The sequence below is a fragment of the Grampus griseus genome, assembly GCF_964374135.1.
Source record: "Grampus griseus genome assembly, chromosome: 16".
In the NCBI taxonomy this organism is placed as follows: domain Eukaryota; kingdom Metazoa; phylum Chordata; class Mammalia; order Artiodactyla; family Delphinidae; genus Grampus; species Grampus griseus.
Genome location: NC_139010.1, coordinates 46,241,812 through 46,260,655, shown reverse-complemented (window position 1 = coordinate 46,260,655; position 18,844 = coordinate 46,241,812).

The window sequence follows — 18,844 nt, the reverse complement described above, 5'->3', positions numbered from 1 at the left end:
GTTCCTCGCCTACCCCCACTCTTTCATGATACACTCACTGATGTTTAAGTCAAGATAGAATTCGTGTGTAAACACATTTCTTAGTCAGCCCTATAAACTGCTACATATATTCCCTCTGATTCAAAGAGGGAAAGAAAACACAAGAAAGTAAAAGGCATTAGGATCTAAGGTTTGCTGTCTCATAGAGTAGCCATTGGCCACGTGTGGCTGCTTGAGTTTAAATTTGAAACTAAACACAGTTAAAAAATTTTTGTTCTTTAGTTGCACTAGCCACATTTCATGTGCTCCGTACCACACATGGCTACCATATAGGACAGCATAGATTATAGAACATTTCTACCATTGCAAAATGTTCTATCACATAGTGTTGACATAGAGAAAGCATAATAAATATCTCCGTTCTTTTATACTTGTGTTCTGATTCATTTGAGAAATATTATCACATAGAAAATGGATTATCAAAATACAATTATTATTTCAGATAAAGAGATTTGAGGACACAGCTTGTATCCGTGGACAGGAGTGCTTGTTTATACAGACTTATCCATACAGACGTGGAAGAGCTTTTGGGGTGGCTTTTGCTATGTGTTAGAGAGAGTCTCTCCTGGGGGAACAGCTGAGAGAAGATGAAAGGCAAACCCAACGAGGACAAAAGGTCACCTAGTTTGTTCTGCCCAAATTCATCCATCAGATAGTTCACTCTACCTCCCCTGGAGCAGAATGAATAACATACCAAAGACAGAGCATTACAGTCACTGATCTCCTTTCCTGTGGAAGAAAACAGGTATATAGAAATTATCTCCCTGAAATAAAAGATAAAAATAATATCCCCAAAATTTCATTATGCACTATGAATTATAAGTTATTTTGGACTCTAGGACTAGAGCTTCTGAAACTATGTATCTTGAGATGACAATCCCTTTAGTTCTCGGAGTGGTACCTGAGGAAGCTGGAACTCTTTGCTGATTGTTACCTGCTTCCAAGCTGCCTCATCCTGGGTTTCAAGTCATTCATAACTTATTCCAGTTTGCCCAAAAATTTGGTTGATTATGAAAATATTCTAGGTGCCACAATGAGAAAGGACACTAAGATGGTGCCCAACTTCTTCCACTGAATCTGAATGCCCTTTGTACTCCGTGTCTCCCTCTATGGGACCTTTTTTTTTTTTTTTTAAACTCCAGTATACCCATATTTTTGTGTATACACCTTCTACTTTAAGGTAAGATTGGTTTCTGAGAATTGGTCATCTTGTATTGAGACACGTTTTATAGTTGACATGGTTTGGTTTTAGCTTCACCATTCTGAACAATCAAGAAGTGAGTTTTATTCTTTCTTTCTTGGTCTCACACAGTGGCTCACAGCAGACATTATCATTTATGTCTTCTACCACAAACATCTTCTTCCTCTCCTAGACAACCACCTCCTTTTAAGAATCTGTGCCCTGAATGAGTTTAAGTTGTAAATTTAATTCAGAAGTGTTCACTAATTTGTTTATCATACTCTGTGCCACTTCTAAATTTATCATGTCTTCTTTCTGTCTTTGTCTTGAACTGAGTCCTAAGTGCAACTACATTCTCTTATCAATATGTCCGCAGAGTTCTAACCTGAAGTGGATGCACATTAATTAAATGATAAATTGAATTAAATAGATTGGATAGCTTTAGACCATTTAATACTCTATGGTAGTGATGTATTTTGGATTCAGTTAGGATCTTTAAATGCCCCTCTTGTCAAAAATAGCCCCTGGACTGAATTGAATCCTGGCTTCTTCATCTACTAAATATATGACCCTGGACTACTTATTTAGGCTCTCATTTTCCTCACACTAAATTAGAGACAACATTGCCTATTTACCTCATACAGCTGTTAAATTTAATTGAGCATATTCATGTAGAGCATGATGAAGGGCACGTTGGACGTGCCAGAAAAATGAACGATACTTTTATCTTTTTTGAACAATTTAAAGATACTTATTTAAAGTCATTTTAAGATTGCTCTATTATCTCTAGTTTCTCAGGTATGAATTCTTCCTTTTGTTGAGTCTGTGGATTATATTTCTTGGTGATAGACTTTTTCATGTATTTTAACTTTTGCCTTTGGTTCATTTTCTACGAAAGTTATCTCTCTTGGGAGTCCCAGCATACCTTGAACTGTGAAAACTCTCCTAACAGATGAGGTTTTATAGTTTCTGCTGTCTCTACTCTATATTATTCTTTCAGCTCAGGGTTTCTGCACCTTACTACTCACCCTTATTCAGGGCAGGCTAAGGATTCTGATTTTATTTCTTGGTGAGGCTGCTGTTGGAATTTGTTTCTACTTATAGCTCTATTAGGCCAATTGCTTCTTGCTATACCCCTAGACTAGTGAAGTAGAGATTTTCTAGCCTTGTTCACAGATTGGGCAGAGTTTTTCTTCTTTCTTTTTATAACATTTACCAGCTAACCGTAAGTAAGCTACTTTACCTTTCTCTGCTCCAGTTTCTTAGAAAATGAGGCATAATAATAGTACACACCTCATAGATTTGTGTGAGGATTAAATAATCTGATGTACGTAAATTGCTTAGAACAGTGTGTAATATAATAAATGTTATATAACTGTTAATTATTATTGTTATTTCTTCTCTGGGCATTAAAGTTCAGCCCCAATCATACTGAGAGCATATCTGCTTTTGGACCTCTTAAATTCATCATTATGGCCATGTTGTCTACCTCTCATAACTTGAAATTTTCCTTTATTATTTTTTGCTCTTGAGTTTATATAGGTATTTTAAATTAGAAAACAATTTGGCAAGTTGTTTTTTTTTTTAATGTTTGGAGAGTATGAGTGTATGTATGTTGAAGGAAGATCAAGTGGAGAGGCAGCATTCATGTGTCAGCTTAGTCGACCACCTGACAAAAGACTTAGATCCTGTTGTTATTGCAGATATTCTTTTTTTAAAATGATTAATAAACTTGTTTCATATCTAAAGTTGCAAAGGTTGTTTTATCAGTTAGGATTCTTTAGATTGTATGTCACACACACACACACACACACACACACACACACACACACACACACCTGCTCAGAGACACACACACACACCCCAAACCAAAATGCCTTAATCAAAAAGAATTTATTAGCTCATGTAACAAAAATAGTCGAAAGGGAGATTATAAGCTCAGTTTGATTGAGACTCAAAGGATATACCAGGATCCAGATTTTCTGTTTCTAAGGTCTGCCTGCTTCTGAGTATTGATTTTGTGCCCAAACTAAGTTTTGCATATGGTAACAAGATGGTGGAATTAGCCTTAGCCTACATAAATGCAGTGACAAAATTCTCATCATGTTTTATTGATCTTATTGGGTCAGCAACGGGAGAGGCCACGACAGTGAGAGGCCCGTGTACCGCAAAAAAAAAAAAAAAAAAAAAGAGAAACAAAGGTTCTTCCCTATATTCATAGGCTATTGGTGTCTGATATTAGATGATTTGACAATTGTGTAATACGCACATCTTCACCTCCTTTCATGGATTGTCTTTCATAAATATGTATTTCTTTTTTTTTTTTTTTTTTTGTGGTAGGCAGGCCTCTCACTGTTGTGGCCTCTCCCGTTTGGGAGCACAGGCTCCGGACGTGCAGGCCCAGCGGCCATGGCTCACGGGCCCAGCCGCTCTGTGGCATGTGGGATCTTCCTGGACCGGGGCACGAACCCGCGTCCCCTGCATCGGCAGGTGGACTCTCAACCACTGCGCCACCAGGGAAGCCCATAAATATGTATTTCTTGAAAGGAAATTTGGCTCATCTTCTCTAACATCTGCCTTTATCATTTACTTTTTTTTTCAGAGACTTATCAATGAGCTGATATTCTTCACCAGAAGGTTTGCAGATTTGTAGTTTATAGGTTTGCAGATTTGTAGTGAGTAAGAAAGGATACCACATGGCAAATCATTGATTGTATAATAGGCATCATTGTTCTAAAGTTTTTTTATTTGACAGTTTTTTTTAACATCTTTATTGGAGTATAATTGCTTTACAATGTTGTGTTAGTTTCTGCTGTATAACAGTGAATCAGCTATACATATACATATATCCCCATATCCCCTCCCTCTTGCGTCTCCCTCCCACCCTGCCTATCCAACCCCTCTAGGTGGTCACAAAGCACGGAGCTGATCTCCCTGTGCTATGCGGCTGCTTCCCACTAGGTATCTATTTTACATTTGGTAGTGTATATATGTCCATGCCACACACTCACTTTGTCCCAACTTACACTTCCCCCTCCCTGTGTCCTCGGGTCCATTCTCTACGTCTGTGTCTTTATTCCTATCCTTCCCTTAGGTTCTTCATAACCTTTTTTTTTTTTTTTAGATTCCATATATATATGTTAGCATACAGTATTTGTTTTTCTCTTTCTGACTTCACTCTGTATGACAGACTCTAGGTCCATCCAACTCACTACAAATAACTCAATTTCGTTTCTTTTTATGTCTGAGTAATATTCCATTATATATTTGTGCCACATCTTCTTCCATTCATCTGTCAATGGACACTTAGGTTGCTTCCATGTCCTGGCTATTGTAAATAGAGCTGCAATGACCACTGTGGTACATGACTCTTTGAATTATGGTTTTCCCAGGGTATATGCCCAGTAGTGGGATTGCTGGGTCATATGGTAGTTCTATTTTTAGTTTTTTAAGGAACCTCTATACTGTTCTCCATAGTGGCTGTATCAATTTATATTCCCACCAGAGATGATTATATGGTTTTTATTCCTCAATTTGTTAATATGGTTTATCACATTGATTGATTTGCGTATGTTGAAGAATCCTTGCATTCCTGTTATAAAACCCACTTGATCATGCTGTATCATCCTTTTAATGTGCTGTTGGAATCTGTTTGTGAGTATTTTGTTGAGGATTTTTGCATCTGTGTTCATCAGTGATATTGGCCTGTAGTTTTCTTTCTTTGTGACATCTTTGTCTGATTTTGGTGTCAGGTTGATGGTGGTCTTGTAGAATGAATTTGGGAGTATTTCTCCTTCTGCTCTATTTTGGAAGGGTTTGAGAAGAATAGGTGTTAGCTCTTCTCTAAATGTTTAATTGAATTTGCCTGTGAAGCCATCTGGTCCTGGGCTTTTGTTTGTTGGCAGATTTTTACTCACAGTTTCAATTTCAGTGCTTGTGATTGGTCTGTTTATATTTTCTCTTTCTTCCTGGTACAGTCTCAGGAGGTTGTGCCTTTCTAAGAATTTGTCCATTTCTTCCAGGTTGTCCATTTTATTGGCATATAGTTGCTTGTAGTAATCTCTCATGATCCTTTGTATTTCTGCAGTGTCAGTTGTTACTTCTCCTTTTTCATTTCTAATTCCTTTGTTATGAGTCTTCTCTCTTTTTTTCTTGATGAATCTGGCTAATGATTTATCAATTTTGTTTATCTTCTCAAAGAACCAGCTTTTAGTTTTATTGATCTTTGCTATCGTTTCCTTCATTTCTTTTTCATTTATTTCTGATCTGATCTTTATGATTTCTTTCCTTCTGCTAACTTCGGGGTTTTTTTGTTCCTCTTTCTCTAATTGCTTTAGGTGTAAGTTTAGGTTGTTTATTTGAGATGTTTCTTGCTTCTTGAGGTGAGGATTGTATTGCTATAAACTTCCCTCTTAGAACTGCTTTTCTGCATCCCATAGGTTTTGGGTCATTGTGTTTTCATTGTCATTTGTTTCTAGGTATTTTTTGACTTCCTCTTTGATTTCTTCAGTGATCACTTGGTTATTAAATAGTGTATTGTTTAGCCTCCACGTGTTTGGGTTTTTTACAGAACTTTTCCTGTAATTGATATCTAGTCTCATAGTGTTGTGGTTGGAAAAGATACTTGATACAATTTCAATTTTCTTAAATTTACCAAGGCTTGATTTGTGACCCAAGATATGATCTATCCTGGAGAATGTTCCATGAGCACTTGAGAAAAATGTGTATTCTGTTGTTTTTGGATGGAATGTTGTATAAATATCAATTAAGGCCGTCTTGTTTAATGTGTCATTTAAAGCTTGTGTTTCCTTATGTATTTTCATTTTGGATGATCTGTGCATTGGTGAAAGTGGGGTGTTAAAGGCCCCTACTATGATTGTGTTACTGTCGATTTCCCCTTTTATAGCTGTTAGCATTTGCCTTATGTATTGAGGTGCTCTTAGGTTGGGTACATAAATATTTACAATTGTTATATCTTCGTCTTGGATTGATCCCTTGATCATTATGTAGTGGCCTTCTTTGTCTCTTGTAATAGTCTTTATTTTAAAGTCTATTTTGTCTGATATGAGAATTGCTACTCCAGCTTTCTTTTGATTTTGATTTGCATGGAATATCTTTTTCCATCCCCTCACTCTCAGTCTATATGTGTCCCTAGGTCTGAAGTGGGTTTCTTGTAGACAGCATATATATGGGTCTTGTTTTTGTATCCATTCAGCCAGTCTATGTCTTTTGGTTGGAGCAGTTAATTCATTTACATTAAGGTAATTATCAATATGTATGTTCCTATTACCATTTTCTTAATTGTTATGGGTCTGTTTTTGTAGGTCTTTTCCTTCTCTTGTGTTTCCTGCCTAGAGAAGTTCCTTTAGCATTTGTTGTAAAGCTGGTTTCATTGTGCTGAATTCTCTTAGCTTTTGCTTGTCTGTAAAGGTTTTACTTTCTCCATCAAATCTGAATGAGATCCTTGCTGGATAGAGTAATCTTGGTTGTAGGTTTTTTCCCTTTCATCACTTTAAATATGTCCTGCCACCCCCTTCTGGTTTGCAGAGCTTCTGCTGAAAGATCAGCTGTTAACCTTATGGGGATTCCCTTGTGTGTTATTTGCTGCTTTTCCCTCGCTGCTTTTAATATTGTTTTTTTGTATTTATTTTTTAATGGTTTAATTAATATGTGTCTTGGTGTGTTTCTCCTTGGATTTATCCTGTATGGGACTCTCTGTGCTTCCTGGGATTGATTGACTCTTTCCTTTCCCATATTAGGGAAGTTTTCAACTATAATCTCTTCAAATATTTTCTCAGTCCCTTTCTTTTTCTCTTCTTCTTCTGGGACCCTTATAATTCGAGAGTTGGTGTGTTTAATGTTGTCCCAGAGGTCTCTGAGACTGTCCTCAGTTCTTTTCATTCTTTTTTCTTTATTTTGCTCTGTGGTAGTTATTTCCACTGTTTTATCTTCTGTGTCACTTATCCGTTCTTCTGCCTCAGTTATTCTGCTATTGATTCCTTCTAGAGAATTTTAAATTTCATTTATTGTGTTAATCATTGTTTGTTTGCTCTTTAGTTCTTCCAGGTCCTTGTTAAACGTTTCTTGTATTTTCTCTGTTCTATTTCCAGGATTTTGGATCATCTTTACTATCATTACTGTGAATTCTCTTTTAGGTAGACGGCCTATTTTCTCTTCATTTGTTTGGTCTGGTGGGTTTTTACTTTGCTCCTTCATCTGCTGTGTATTTCTTTGTCTTCTCATTTTGCTTAACTTACTGTGTTTGGGGTCTCCTTTTCGCAGGCTGCAGGTTTGTAGTTCCTGTTGTTTTCGGTGTCTGCCTCCAGTGAGTAAGGTTGGTTCAGTGGGTTGTGTAGGGTTACTGGTGGAGGGGACTGGTGACTGTGTGCTGGTGGATGAGGCTGGATCTTGTCTTTCTGGTGGGCAGGACCATGTCTGGTGTTGTGTTTTGGGGTGTCTGTGAACTTATGATTTTAGGCAGCCTCTCTGCTAATGGGTGGGTTTGTGTTCCTGTCTTGCTAGTTGTTTGGCATGTGGTGTCCAGCACTGTAATTTGCTGGTCGTTGAGTGGAGCTGGGTTTTAGCATTGTGATGGAGATCTCTGGGAGACCTTTCGCCAATTGATATTACATGGTGCCAGGAGGTCTCTGGTGGTCCAGTGTCCTGAACTCAGCTCTCCCACCACAGAGACTCAGGCCTGACACCCGGCTGCAGCACCAAGACCCTGTCAGCCACATGGCTTTTATAGTGTTCTTTATTTTGCCAATAGGACTTCTCCTTTGTCCCCTTTCTCCTGGTCTGAAGTAGCTCCCCATGAGGTCTGGGGAGACGGGGTGCATCAGCCCATAGAGCCTTGCGTCCACCTGAAGGGGACTAAGTGGCAGATCTGTTCTAAAGTTTTTAAAGATTTATTTTCTAAAACTTATAACAGAAAATGTATATGAGCTAAATTTTTCTTCTATCCCTGACTGCTGCCATCTTGCTTAGGCCATCATTCTTATTTCCTTTCCTCCCAGGTTCTCCCATCCTTTCCACCAGCTGCCAAAAGTTCATGAAAACCTGCTTATTATTTTCTCTTGCAAAGCAAGCTAACTATATTTAGTTCATATAGCTCCTCTATTAAGCTATCTATACCATGGTGAGGATCAAATATATGCTACTAATTAACCATATAAGTGCTATTGAAAAAAAAAATCTTTCCTTAAAAGGGTTTCTGGGGGCTTCCCTTGTGGCGCAGTGGTTGAGAGTCCGCCTGCCGATGCAGGAGACGCGGGTTCGTGCCCCGGTTGGGGAAGATCCCACATACCGCGGAGCGGCTGGGCCCGTGAGCCATGGCTGCTGAGCCTGTGCGTCCGGAGCCTGTGCTCCGCAATGGGAGAGGCCACAGCAGTGAGAGGCCCGCGTACCGCAAAAAAAAAAAAAAAAAAAAAGGTTTCTGCATTTCTTCTAATAACTGGCTCAAGTTTTGCCTCATTTCAAGAACAATTTACCTCACTTTCTACCTTATCATTGTTATTAACTGAATGTTATTACTAATATACTATATACTTAATTACCCTGTGAAATAAGTGCCGTTATTATCCCCATAATACTGATGAGAAAACCAAGTAATTTTAAAACATTCCAATACATTTAAAGTAATTTTTCTAAGATCATGCAGCTAATTAGGGGTGATGCTTACTTATGGTAGAATCTGTGTTATTAACCACTAATTTCTAGGTCCTACTGTGAGACTATGGACTAGAGGGAAGGAAACTGTATTTCGTTTATTTATATCTCTATTATCTTACATAAGATTCAGGACATAGTAGCTATTCTGTAAATATTTGTTGTTCAATTATGAAAAGCTCCTAGCATTATAAACATATTTGTGACTGATTGAAAACAAATGATAAAAATGATGAAATAAATTTACAGATCAGTAAGACAATATGTCTTAACCAGATGATCATAAGTTAAACACGTTACACAGACATGGGAAATCTATTTATAGTTTCTTATTTTCCAAGTAATTTTACAGACAGAGTAACTTTGGGAAGAGAACAGTCTAATTGTCCACTTAGTTTTATTTTACATTAGGGACAAATGAATCAGATGAAATCAACAATTGGCTATTTTTATTGAGTAATTAGAGAGAGTGTATTTTTTTTGAGTTTGAAAAAATAAAGAGACTCTAATTACAAGTTTAAAAAAAATCCTAAGCTTAGCTCCTGTAGTAGTCAGCTGTGTTTTCTACACCTTGTTTTATTACACATGGAATGCTGCAGCAGCATCTCCTTAAAGCCAGTATGTCAAGGTGTCTCAGACCAAAGTTCCAACCACCCTTCTAACACTGCCCATACTGTCTTTGTTTCATTCTTTTGAAAACCTCAGACATACATTTCTAGGAAAAAAATCATCATTATATTATGAGTCTTAAAGATAAACTCTAGATTAAAAAATAATTTAAAAAAATTTACCCATGAAGCAAATGTAGTTTTCCAAGGAGGATCTTTTAAAAGTCATGATTTCTTTTGATGAAAATCTTGGGAGATTTTCATAATTGTTTTTGTTTATCTTTCTCATGTTTTTGTCCTTAGTGCGTCTTTTTTTTTTTTTTTTTTGTAAATTACTGATCACTGTATGTATTTATCCATTTATTTGACCAGAGTTTATTGAACAACTTCTGTGTGTCTGGCATTGGCTTTGGTAAAAGTTGGAGATGCAGCATTGAACAAGGAAGACAAAGTTCCCTCCTAAGGGAGCTCACATTTGATTGGGTGAAGCAGATAATAATAATAAAGGAAATATATGCATAAAGAGCCAAGAAAGAAACAAGAGTTTTGAGATAGAGATTAATTGCCTACTTTAGATAGAATGGTCCAAAAAATTCTCTCTCAAATGCTGAAAGTTGAGATCTGAAATATGAGAAGGATCCAATTTTACAAAGAGCTAGAAGAACATTCCAGAGGGAATAGCAAGTATAAAGGCCTTGAGGTGGTAATGACCTTGGTATACTGGAGGAGTGGATAAGACCCAAGCGTGGTTAAGGAGAAAAGTCAGTTCATATTGAAGAGGGGCTACAACATGTAGCATCTTCTAGGCCATGGTAAATTGTTTTGATTTATTTTAGGAGTTTTGATAAGCCACTGCGGGGGGTTTAGTAGAGGAGTGACATGACATACTATATGTTCTTAAAAAAAACATTAAAAACATCAACTTCGTAGTGGTAGAGTATATTTTTTTTGTAGGGGTCAAGGATGGTGATTAGGAGAGCAGTTAGTATTCTGTGTCATTGTTCAGGCCACCAGTGATGATGGTGTTGACTCGTGTGGAAGCAGGCGTTTGGAGAAAATGAATGGATTTGAGAAACGTTTTGCAAGACTGGCAGTGTTTACTAATGGATTAGATACGGTAGTGAGAAAAAGAGCTTGAAATAGGTGAAGGATTTGGATTTGGGCAGTGGAGTAGATGACAGTTACTTAGGTGGGAGAAGGCTGGAGGAGAAGCCACATGTTTTTTAGGTGTTTGAGTATCCCCTACAGTTTTGCTTTTCATAAAGGACAAGGCAAGAGGTCTTGGTCTTTGCTCTATTCTGCTTCTAAAAAGTTCTTTGACTTTGGCATGACAGTTAATTTATTTGATTCTTGGTGTCCCCATCTGTAGATTATAATATGCTGCCAGAGTGATTTTTATAAAGCCTAAATATAATAATTCCACTACTTGGCTTAAAAATATTTAAACCTTTCCCTTGCTCCCATTCTTGATATGTCTCATACAGTTCTGCGTGTTCTGGCTCTTTCTTGCATTTCTAGCTTCATCTCCTACCATGCCTCCTCTCACCTTCTCTACCTCAGCCATCATGGCTTCCTCCAGGCCCTTGTTCTCACCAAGCTCCTCTCTGCCAGAGGAGCATTTGCCAGGCTCCTCTTGCACATGCTTTCCTTCTCTTTGGAAATCTGAATTTTCCCTCCTTGGACTACTGAGCTTTCATTCTGCTTCAGATGTGGATTAAATTGTCACTTCGTCAGGAAAAGATTGTTGTCTTGACTAGATCAAATGGGCCTTTTATATGCTCTCATAGCTCTATGCTTTTTCTCTCCCAGCATTTGTCAACAAGATTTACGTTTGTGTGTTTGATTATTTTATTAACTCTATTTCCTACTTGAGGACAAGAGCTCTGCCTGTTCTTAGTATCATATCTCCTACACCTAGGCAGTGCCTGCCACTTGATAATGTTATTGAATGAATGATTTGTTGAATGCAATAATGAGAGGTCAGATCACATAATGACTAATGTTCTTCTAAGCACTGGAAGCTCTAAGAAAGAAAGTCATTCTTTTAAATGCATGTGATTTTTGTCAGTGTGTCATTTTTCATACTTGATTCCTCTGACCTAGAATATTCTCTGCTCGTAAAAGTTCTTTCCAGTCTCTAGCTCAAGTCTCACCTCTTTAAAGAAGTCATCTTTACCATTGCAATTCTTATTACCTTTTTCAGGGATTCTGAGCTATATATTGTTATAGGTTGAATTTTGTCCCCCCCCTCAAAAAAAACTATGTGTTGATGTCCTAGCCCTCAGTACCTATGAATGTGACCTTACTGAGAGTACATTTTTATAGATTTAATTACGTTAAGATGAGGTTATTAGATTGGCTTTCATGCACTATGACTAGTGTCTTTGTAAGATGAGGGAAAATTTGAAAGCATGTGAAGATGGAGGGCAAGATTGGAGTGATGGAGTCACTCCAAGGAATGCCCAGGCTGTCAACAGAAGAGAGAAGCATGGCACAGATTCTCCCTCAGAACTCTCAGAAGGATCCAACCCTACCAATTTCTTGATTTTGGACTTCTAGCCTCTAGAACTGTGAGACCATAAATGTGTGTCATTTTAAGCTAGTTTGTGGCACTTTGTTATGACATCCTAGGAAACTGATATAATCATCATGCAGTTGTTTGTTCTTTACTTGCATATCATCTTCTCTCTGTATACAGTCTCCCTGCGTTCAATGTCTGTCTTAGGCAGTATAGATACTGGTACAATATTGACATAAGTAACGGCTCTACATTCAATGCTGAATATAATGAATGAGGTTTTAATTTTCCTAAGGCTAAAAAAGTCTCCACTTTGGTTAATTCCTTTTCTTCCAACCTAGCAAGATGTGATTTATTTATTTAAATAGAATAATCGAAGTTTTGTTTATTCTGGAATCCAGCATGGATTTGAGGTATCTAAAGAGTAGATTTATAAAATGACCCAAGAATTTAACAAAACAACACCTGTCCTCTCCTAAGACATGTAAAGAGTTCTTATTTTAATACAATAAAAATCGGTTTGATGTAACAATTGTGTAAATGACAGTTGGAATCTATTCAAGTTTAGGTCTTGAGTTCCAAAATTATCTCTTAAATATGTTTCCTAGAATGGAAATGAGTGCATTTGTATTCTTTTCTGTGTTAATTTTTCTTTTTTGTTATTTTATGAAATATAAAAAGACAAAGGATAATTTATATCTAAAATTAATCCTTGTTAATATTTTATTATAGTTTCTTTAAAGAAGTAAAAATCATTCAGATAATGTCCATTTTGTCACTCACCATGAAGACTAACAAAGTATTTTTTTCTGATTTTTATTTTTTTAATTTAATTTAATTTTTTTAATACAGCAGGCTCTTATTAGTTATCTGTTTTATACATATTAGTGTATATATGTCAATCCCAATCTCCCAATTCATCCCACCACCACCATCCCCCAACAAAGTATTTTTAAATATATACATAAATGTATCATACTGCACATATCAATCTGCAACTTGCTTTTTCTAAAAATCATATTTTTGAGGTCTAATCATTTTGAGATATAGAAATCTAGCTTATTTCTATAACTATAGTATAGTGTTACTTACCACATTCTACTTATATTATTTCCCTATTGATGATATTTAGGTTATTTCCAATATTTTGCTATTGAAAAGCAGTACTGCAATAAATGCTTTCCCTAGGCTACACTGAGAAGCAGCAATTCTGGTCCATAGGGAATACAGATTTTCAACCATACTAGATTCTGACAGATTGTCCTCCATATTGTTTTATTAACCTACACGCCCACCAGCATGAGCCCCTTTTTTTTTTTATACCCTCCTCTAAACTTAATATTAATCAGATGTACTAATTGTGTCTAGTCTTGCAAGTGTGTGAAGTGGTATCTCTCACTGTGTATATTTGAGTGCATGTTTTTAGCATATTTTGGGAACTGATCTTTTTAGGCTGTGTATTTTTAAAATATGGCCTCCTGATCAATAACTTATCTTTCAACTTTTTTTTTTTACTTTAAGTTAAATAAACTTAAATTTATATACTTTTTCTTAATAATTTGTGATTTTTGCATTTTACCTCAGAAATTCTTATCTAAAGGTCATAAAGTTATTTTCTATATTTTTTCCTAACTTCTTGTGGTTGCATTGTTTTCATTAAAGAAAGGGTTGCTTCACACATAGGATTATTTTTTCCTTACTAAGTCTTAGTCCATTTTATTCTGCTTCTTCTCAAAATTTCATCTACACTCTAAATCTTACAAAGACACCTAGACTGTTTCTGTCAAAAATGGATGTGTGTTTTTTTTCACTTGAAAACAGTAGGAGAAATTTCTTAATAATGTTCCAAGTTCACATTTTTCCTAGTACACTTTGTAATTTCTTCAAAAAACCTGGGAGATGTGATACTTTGTCTTATCGTTTTATTTTATTGTTTTAGAATTTCACAATGCTGTAAACAACTGAATGACTCGCCTGCTTCCACCCTCTGCTCTGCTATATCATCTGCTGTCTGGTAGCACACCACTACCTCTTCATAGCTACAGATACTGCTTTTACCCTGAAGCCAGAATACCTTCCTTTGATTGATTTACTTGAATCTTCCTGGACTGCAGTTATGGGGTGGAGTCATGTTTCTGCACGGCCAACACCAAGAGCTAGGTTGGCTCAGGATCATTAAGAAGCAAAAGACATTAGATGCCATCCGTCTATCGTGATGAGGGACTCCACATATTACAGGGGTCATGAATTTCCCTTTGCTGAGCTTATCATTTAGATGCACTAAAACAGTTCATATTCATGCAGTAGTTCTTCCTGCTGTCAATATTTTATATACCTCCCTCCATTTTGAATATGGTATTTTTCTCTTCAGAGGCATTTGAAATAACTTTTATAGTGGTATAAATATGAGTCCTTAACCCTAAATATACAAATAATTTGTTTTTCTATATCACAGCCTAATTTTAATATCAAGACTTCATTCTGCAGGAGTGCTAAGGGGTCGTTCCAAGGGCTTGTGTAGTACTAAGACATTGTAGCATATCTGGCCCTTGAGTCATCTATTTAAGCAAGAATCCTCAGAGACTTACCTTTTCCGATTTAGTCCTTAGTCACTCAGGAATTAAGATTCCTCTTGAGTCAACCCATGTTCCTGTCCTCAAGGCTCCTTCCAGTCTGTTGGCATCTCTTTTCCACATCAGAGTCAGACTTAAGGCATGGACATTATCCTACAGCTTCTACTCCATGATGTGGCACTGGAAGCTCCCAATGTCTGCCCAGGGCTCTGTCTGGATCTATTACACAAATGTTCTTCACTCTCCCTCATGGTTTGCTGCCTTCCCCAACCCCACTCTGAACATCCTACTCTGAAATCAGGGCACCGGGCCCCTCTCTCAAAAACTATACTTTCTCTTTTTTTGTTACTTCTTTACCATCTCTTCTCTTCTCTTCTCCACCCAGGGTGTTATTTTTCTAGTCTGAGTGGGAGTGGGCATGAAACACCCCTTTTTTCCTTTGCTTTTCCTATACACTTTATTCTAAATCCTTAAAATTTCTCCAAAGGAATTTAAGTTTTGGGAACACAAAAGGTAGGCTCCTTCTACTTTTTATCCTGTGACAACCTTTTGCTGAAATGATAAATGCAGAGTCAAGTATTTGCCTGCATGAGGAAACAGATAGAGGAAGAACACCAAAAAAAAAAATTTTTAAGGGAAAACCTCAGTTAACTTCTTTAAAATATGGCTTTGCCATGCTTGCACTTTATTATTTTAGTTTTAATAGCTTTGATTTCTGTACTTTAAAATTACTATTATAATTTGGTCTATTTATGATTGCCACTGCTGATTGAATTTAGTAAGAGTAATACTGAAAGTTCTCATTTCTGTTCAATCAGTCTAAGTTCTTGCTGTCTGCTGGCCGCCAGACCTGTACCTATTAAAATCCACATTTATTAATGCTCATGGTTCGTGGTTGGCTTTGAGCTTTTCTAATCACACTGTCCTTCCTGTCTTAGTTTTCTTTTAAAACAGACTTTAAAACATGTCTTCATTTCCTACCATCAATCATTAGTTGAGCCTTGATTTGTTAAAACCTCTGTCTAAAGCATTACGTTAGTAAAATGATTAGACTTCAAGTCCATGTCTCTTATCATTAACTAGAGTTTTTACATCTGATCCCTACGGCGATTCAAGTGAAGAATTGTTTTCCATGAGCTGTCATGGAGAAGGAGGTCATTATGACAAAAGATTCCTGCCTAATTTATATAGTAAGGCATGCTCACTAATTCTGGCGTCAGAGCTCGGACCAGTTACCAATTGATTTCTATCAGTGTTGTGTGAGATGATAAATTTTAATCAGAGCTTTTTGGTCTCTATTAGTCTGGCTTTCTTTTTATAATGGATTTCTCTCATTCATGCTTTCCCTAGTCTGCATTTTTATGACTGTGATGTGCTTTGATTTACTTCATTCAAAGTATGATGCTCTGGCTTCAATTATTCCATTTAACTTTAAATAGACATTGCTACAAGTCTTACTGATACAAAGAACATCTGGTGTCAATAAATTGCAGCAGGAGGTGCCATGTGGGAAGGAACCCAAGAACTAAACACATTTCTGGGCACATCCATCAGGACATGAGCATACATGTCATGGCATTCTGCCACTTATCTTCTTAAATGCTCTCAGAGTGGAGCTAGCTCTAGTTGTTCAAGCCAACATGGCATTTTGATTATAATTGTAGCAATGCTTGACTCACTGATGTAAAGCTCCAGACACTAAACATTCTGTTCAGTTGATAACATCTTTGAGGACGACTTTTGCTAAACAAGAAAGGAACAGAGAGCGAGGGGACACTTTTTTCTATGTCTTGTACAGAGTGTTTAATGAAGGATGTTGTAAAGAAGTCAGAAAAAAGAACTCTATTCCTCACACTCCCTCCCCACCAAACACACCAGAACGCAAAGTGCTGGAGTTTCCGCAGGGAAATACATTGACTCCCTGCTATTTTGGGGTTGATCCCAACTACAAATTTTAATAATTACCTAAGACTACCAAATCCAGATAGTAGAATATGCAGTAATTAAAGAGAAACCTTTGCCCATTTTTAAGCTTTGAAAAATAACTCTTTAATTGCAAAAGTATGATACAGAAATAATTTACCGAAGATGTAATTTACATTTAAATTTTATTCTGTATAGAAGAGCTCTGTTCATAATCCAAGTTATGCACTGATAATTTGAGTCTTGTAAAAAAAAGGGTGTCCCTAGTAATAGGCTTTATTTAAATGATCTTTAATTGAAATTATTTATGGATGTTATACTGGGAAGCGTGTGTCTTTTTTTCACAGTGTATTTTGAAACTCAGGTTCTCAGGCATGAGAACAAGGAACCCAACTTAACCTAACTCTTCTTGTCTCCACTGCTTATTTCTGCTTGGCTTCATGGCTCTCTTCCTGTGCTGGAGAAGGAGTTGACCAGGAGCCATAGATATCACATCCTCCTAGTTTAATGAACTCTGTAGAAAGAGAGAGTTGCTCTTTCCCGAAGTTCATGTATTAATCTTGCAAGAGGACCCCAATTAGCCCTGTTTTGTGATGTGCTCATCACTGGATCCATCACAGCTGCCAAGAAGAAAGAGAACGTGATGGGCCAAGAACTGAATCTACAGTGGAGGAGAGCAGGTTCTGTTCCCAGAGGGAGGGAGATGAGAAAGCTTACTGGGTGAAAAACAAACCAAAAAATAAACCAAACCAAACAAACAGTTGTTACCACTATCCATGATTCTTAGTGAACCAATTCCGGATAGGGATGAGAATGAGAAAGGCATGCATTTCAGACTGGAGACACTTTGTTCTATCTATTCAGAGCTGAAATGTTCTCATAAGACAGGCTGTCTCGTCCTGCCACAAGGCGGGAGGAACCAGACATCTCTTCAGCATTTCGGAAGAACGCAGTAGCAGTGAGAGAGACTGTTCTCTTGGAAGCAAATATCAGAAAATGGTTAGACTAGGTCAGCACGTCTCCAGGTGTGTCCTCATAAGATGGTAAAAGATGGCATTAAGTGAGTAAAAGGGAGACGATTAGGTTACACAAAGTGAGAAAGAAAGCTTTCTTTACTGAAAATTTTCATACAACCTCTAACATAGCAAAATACTTCTGAGAATTTCAGAGGATGATATGCATGCATAATTTCCAAAACATATTTAGCCAGAGAGCTCTTTTTTTTTGTTGTTTTTTTTTTGCGGTATGTGGGCCTCTCACTGTTGTGGCCTCTCCCGTTACGGAGCACAGGCTCCAGATGCACAGGCTCAGTGGCCATGGCTCACGGACCTAGCCGCTCCGCGGCATGTGGGATCTTCCCGGACCGGGGCACGAACCCGTGTCCCCTGCATCGGCAGGCGGACTCTCAACCACTGCGCCACCAGGGAAGCCCCAGAGAGCTCTTTTTATTCTTTAGGGAAGATGAAAGATTAGATGATTTCTAAATACCTTGCTTATTCTGATATTCTCCCAATTTTATAATTTTAAGAGAGCAATATAAAGCTGGGATTCCAATCCCAGAGCTTATGTTAATGCTGTGGATATCTATGGGGTCAGAAAGCCCAGTCACAAGTTTAAGTACCTTTCTGTATCCTGTGCTTGTCTTCCTTTTCTGTGATCACCACCTTCCTTTTCTGTGATCACCACCTGTCTTCCTTTTCTGTGATCACCACCTGGTGATAGAGGGTCATTGGAATCAATGTCAACTCAATGTGATATACCCAACCTGATGAAATACAAAAAAAAAATCATGCCAGGAAAAACATTGTGGCATTGGCTATATAACAAAACTTCGCTTAACAAGTCTTTAAATTTCAGGCTTTAAAATCCAGTGCATAGAATGTCTATATAGTTTTCTCAGGAGCAGATTCTTAAGTTATCCATGCTATATATTATTTGATATGGAAGCTGAAGGAAATGGGGTATAGATATCTACCCCCACTGTGTTATGCAGTCCCTGATTCTGCATCAACTCCACCTCTTGCCAGAACTTCTTGGAATCTTCTACACTGATTCAAAAATTTTGGTACACAGACCTGAAGCCTGTCGGTTAAAGGAAAGAATGCTCAAAACAGATAAAAGTCTACCTTTCTATATCAATTTCTCTGTGCAGAAACCAACCATCTGACTATCTTTAGCTAATGAATATCACCTTATTTTAGATCATAAAACAACACCTGGGCAGAGGATTTTTGTTAGCCATTTTCAGCCTTTTTTGGTTTACCTAGTTCTGTGATTTTTAAAGCCATTATGTTTGTGACATTTTTGTTTGTCTGCCATTTATTTTACTTTCTCC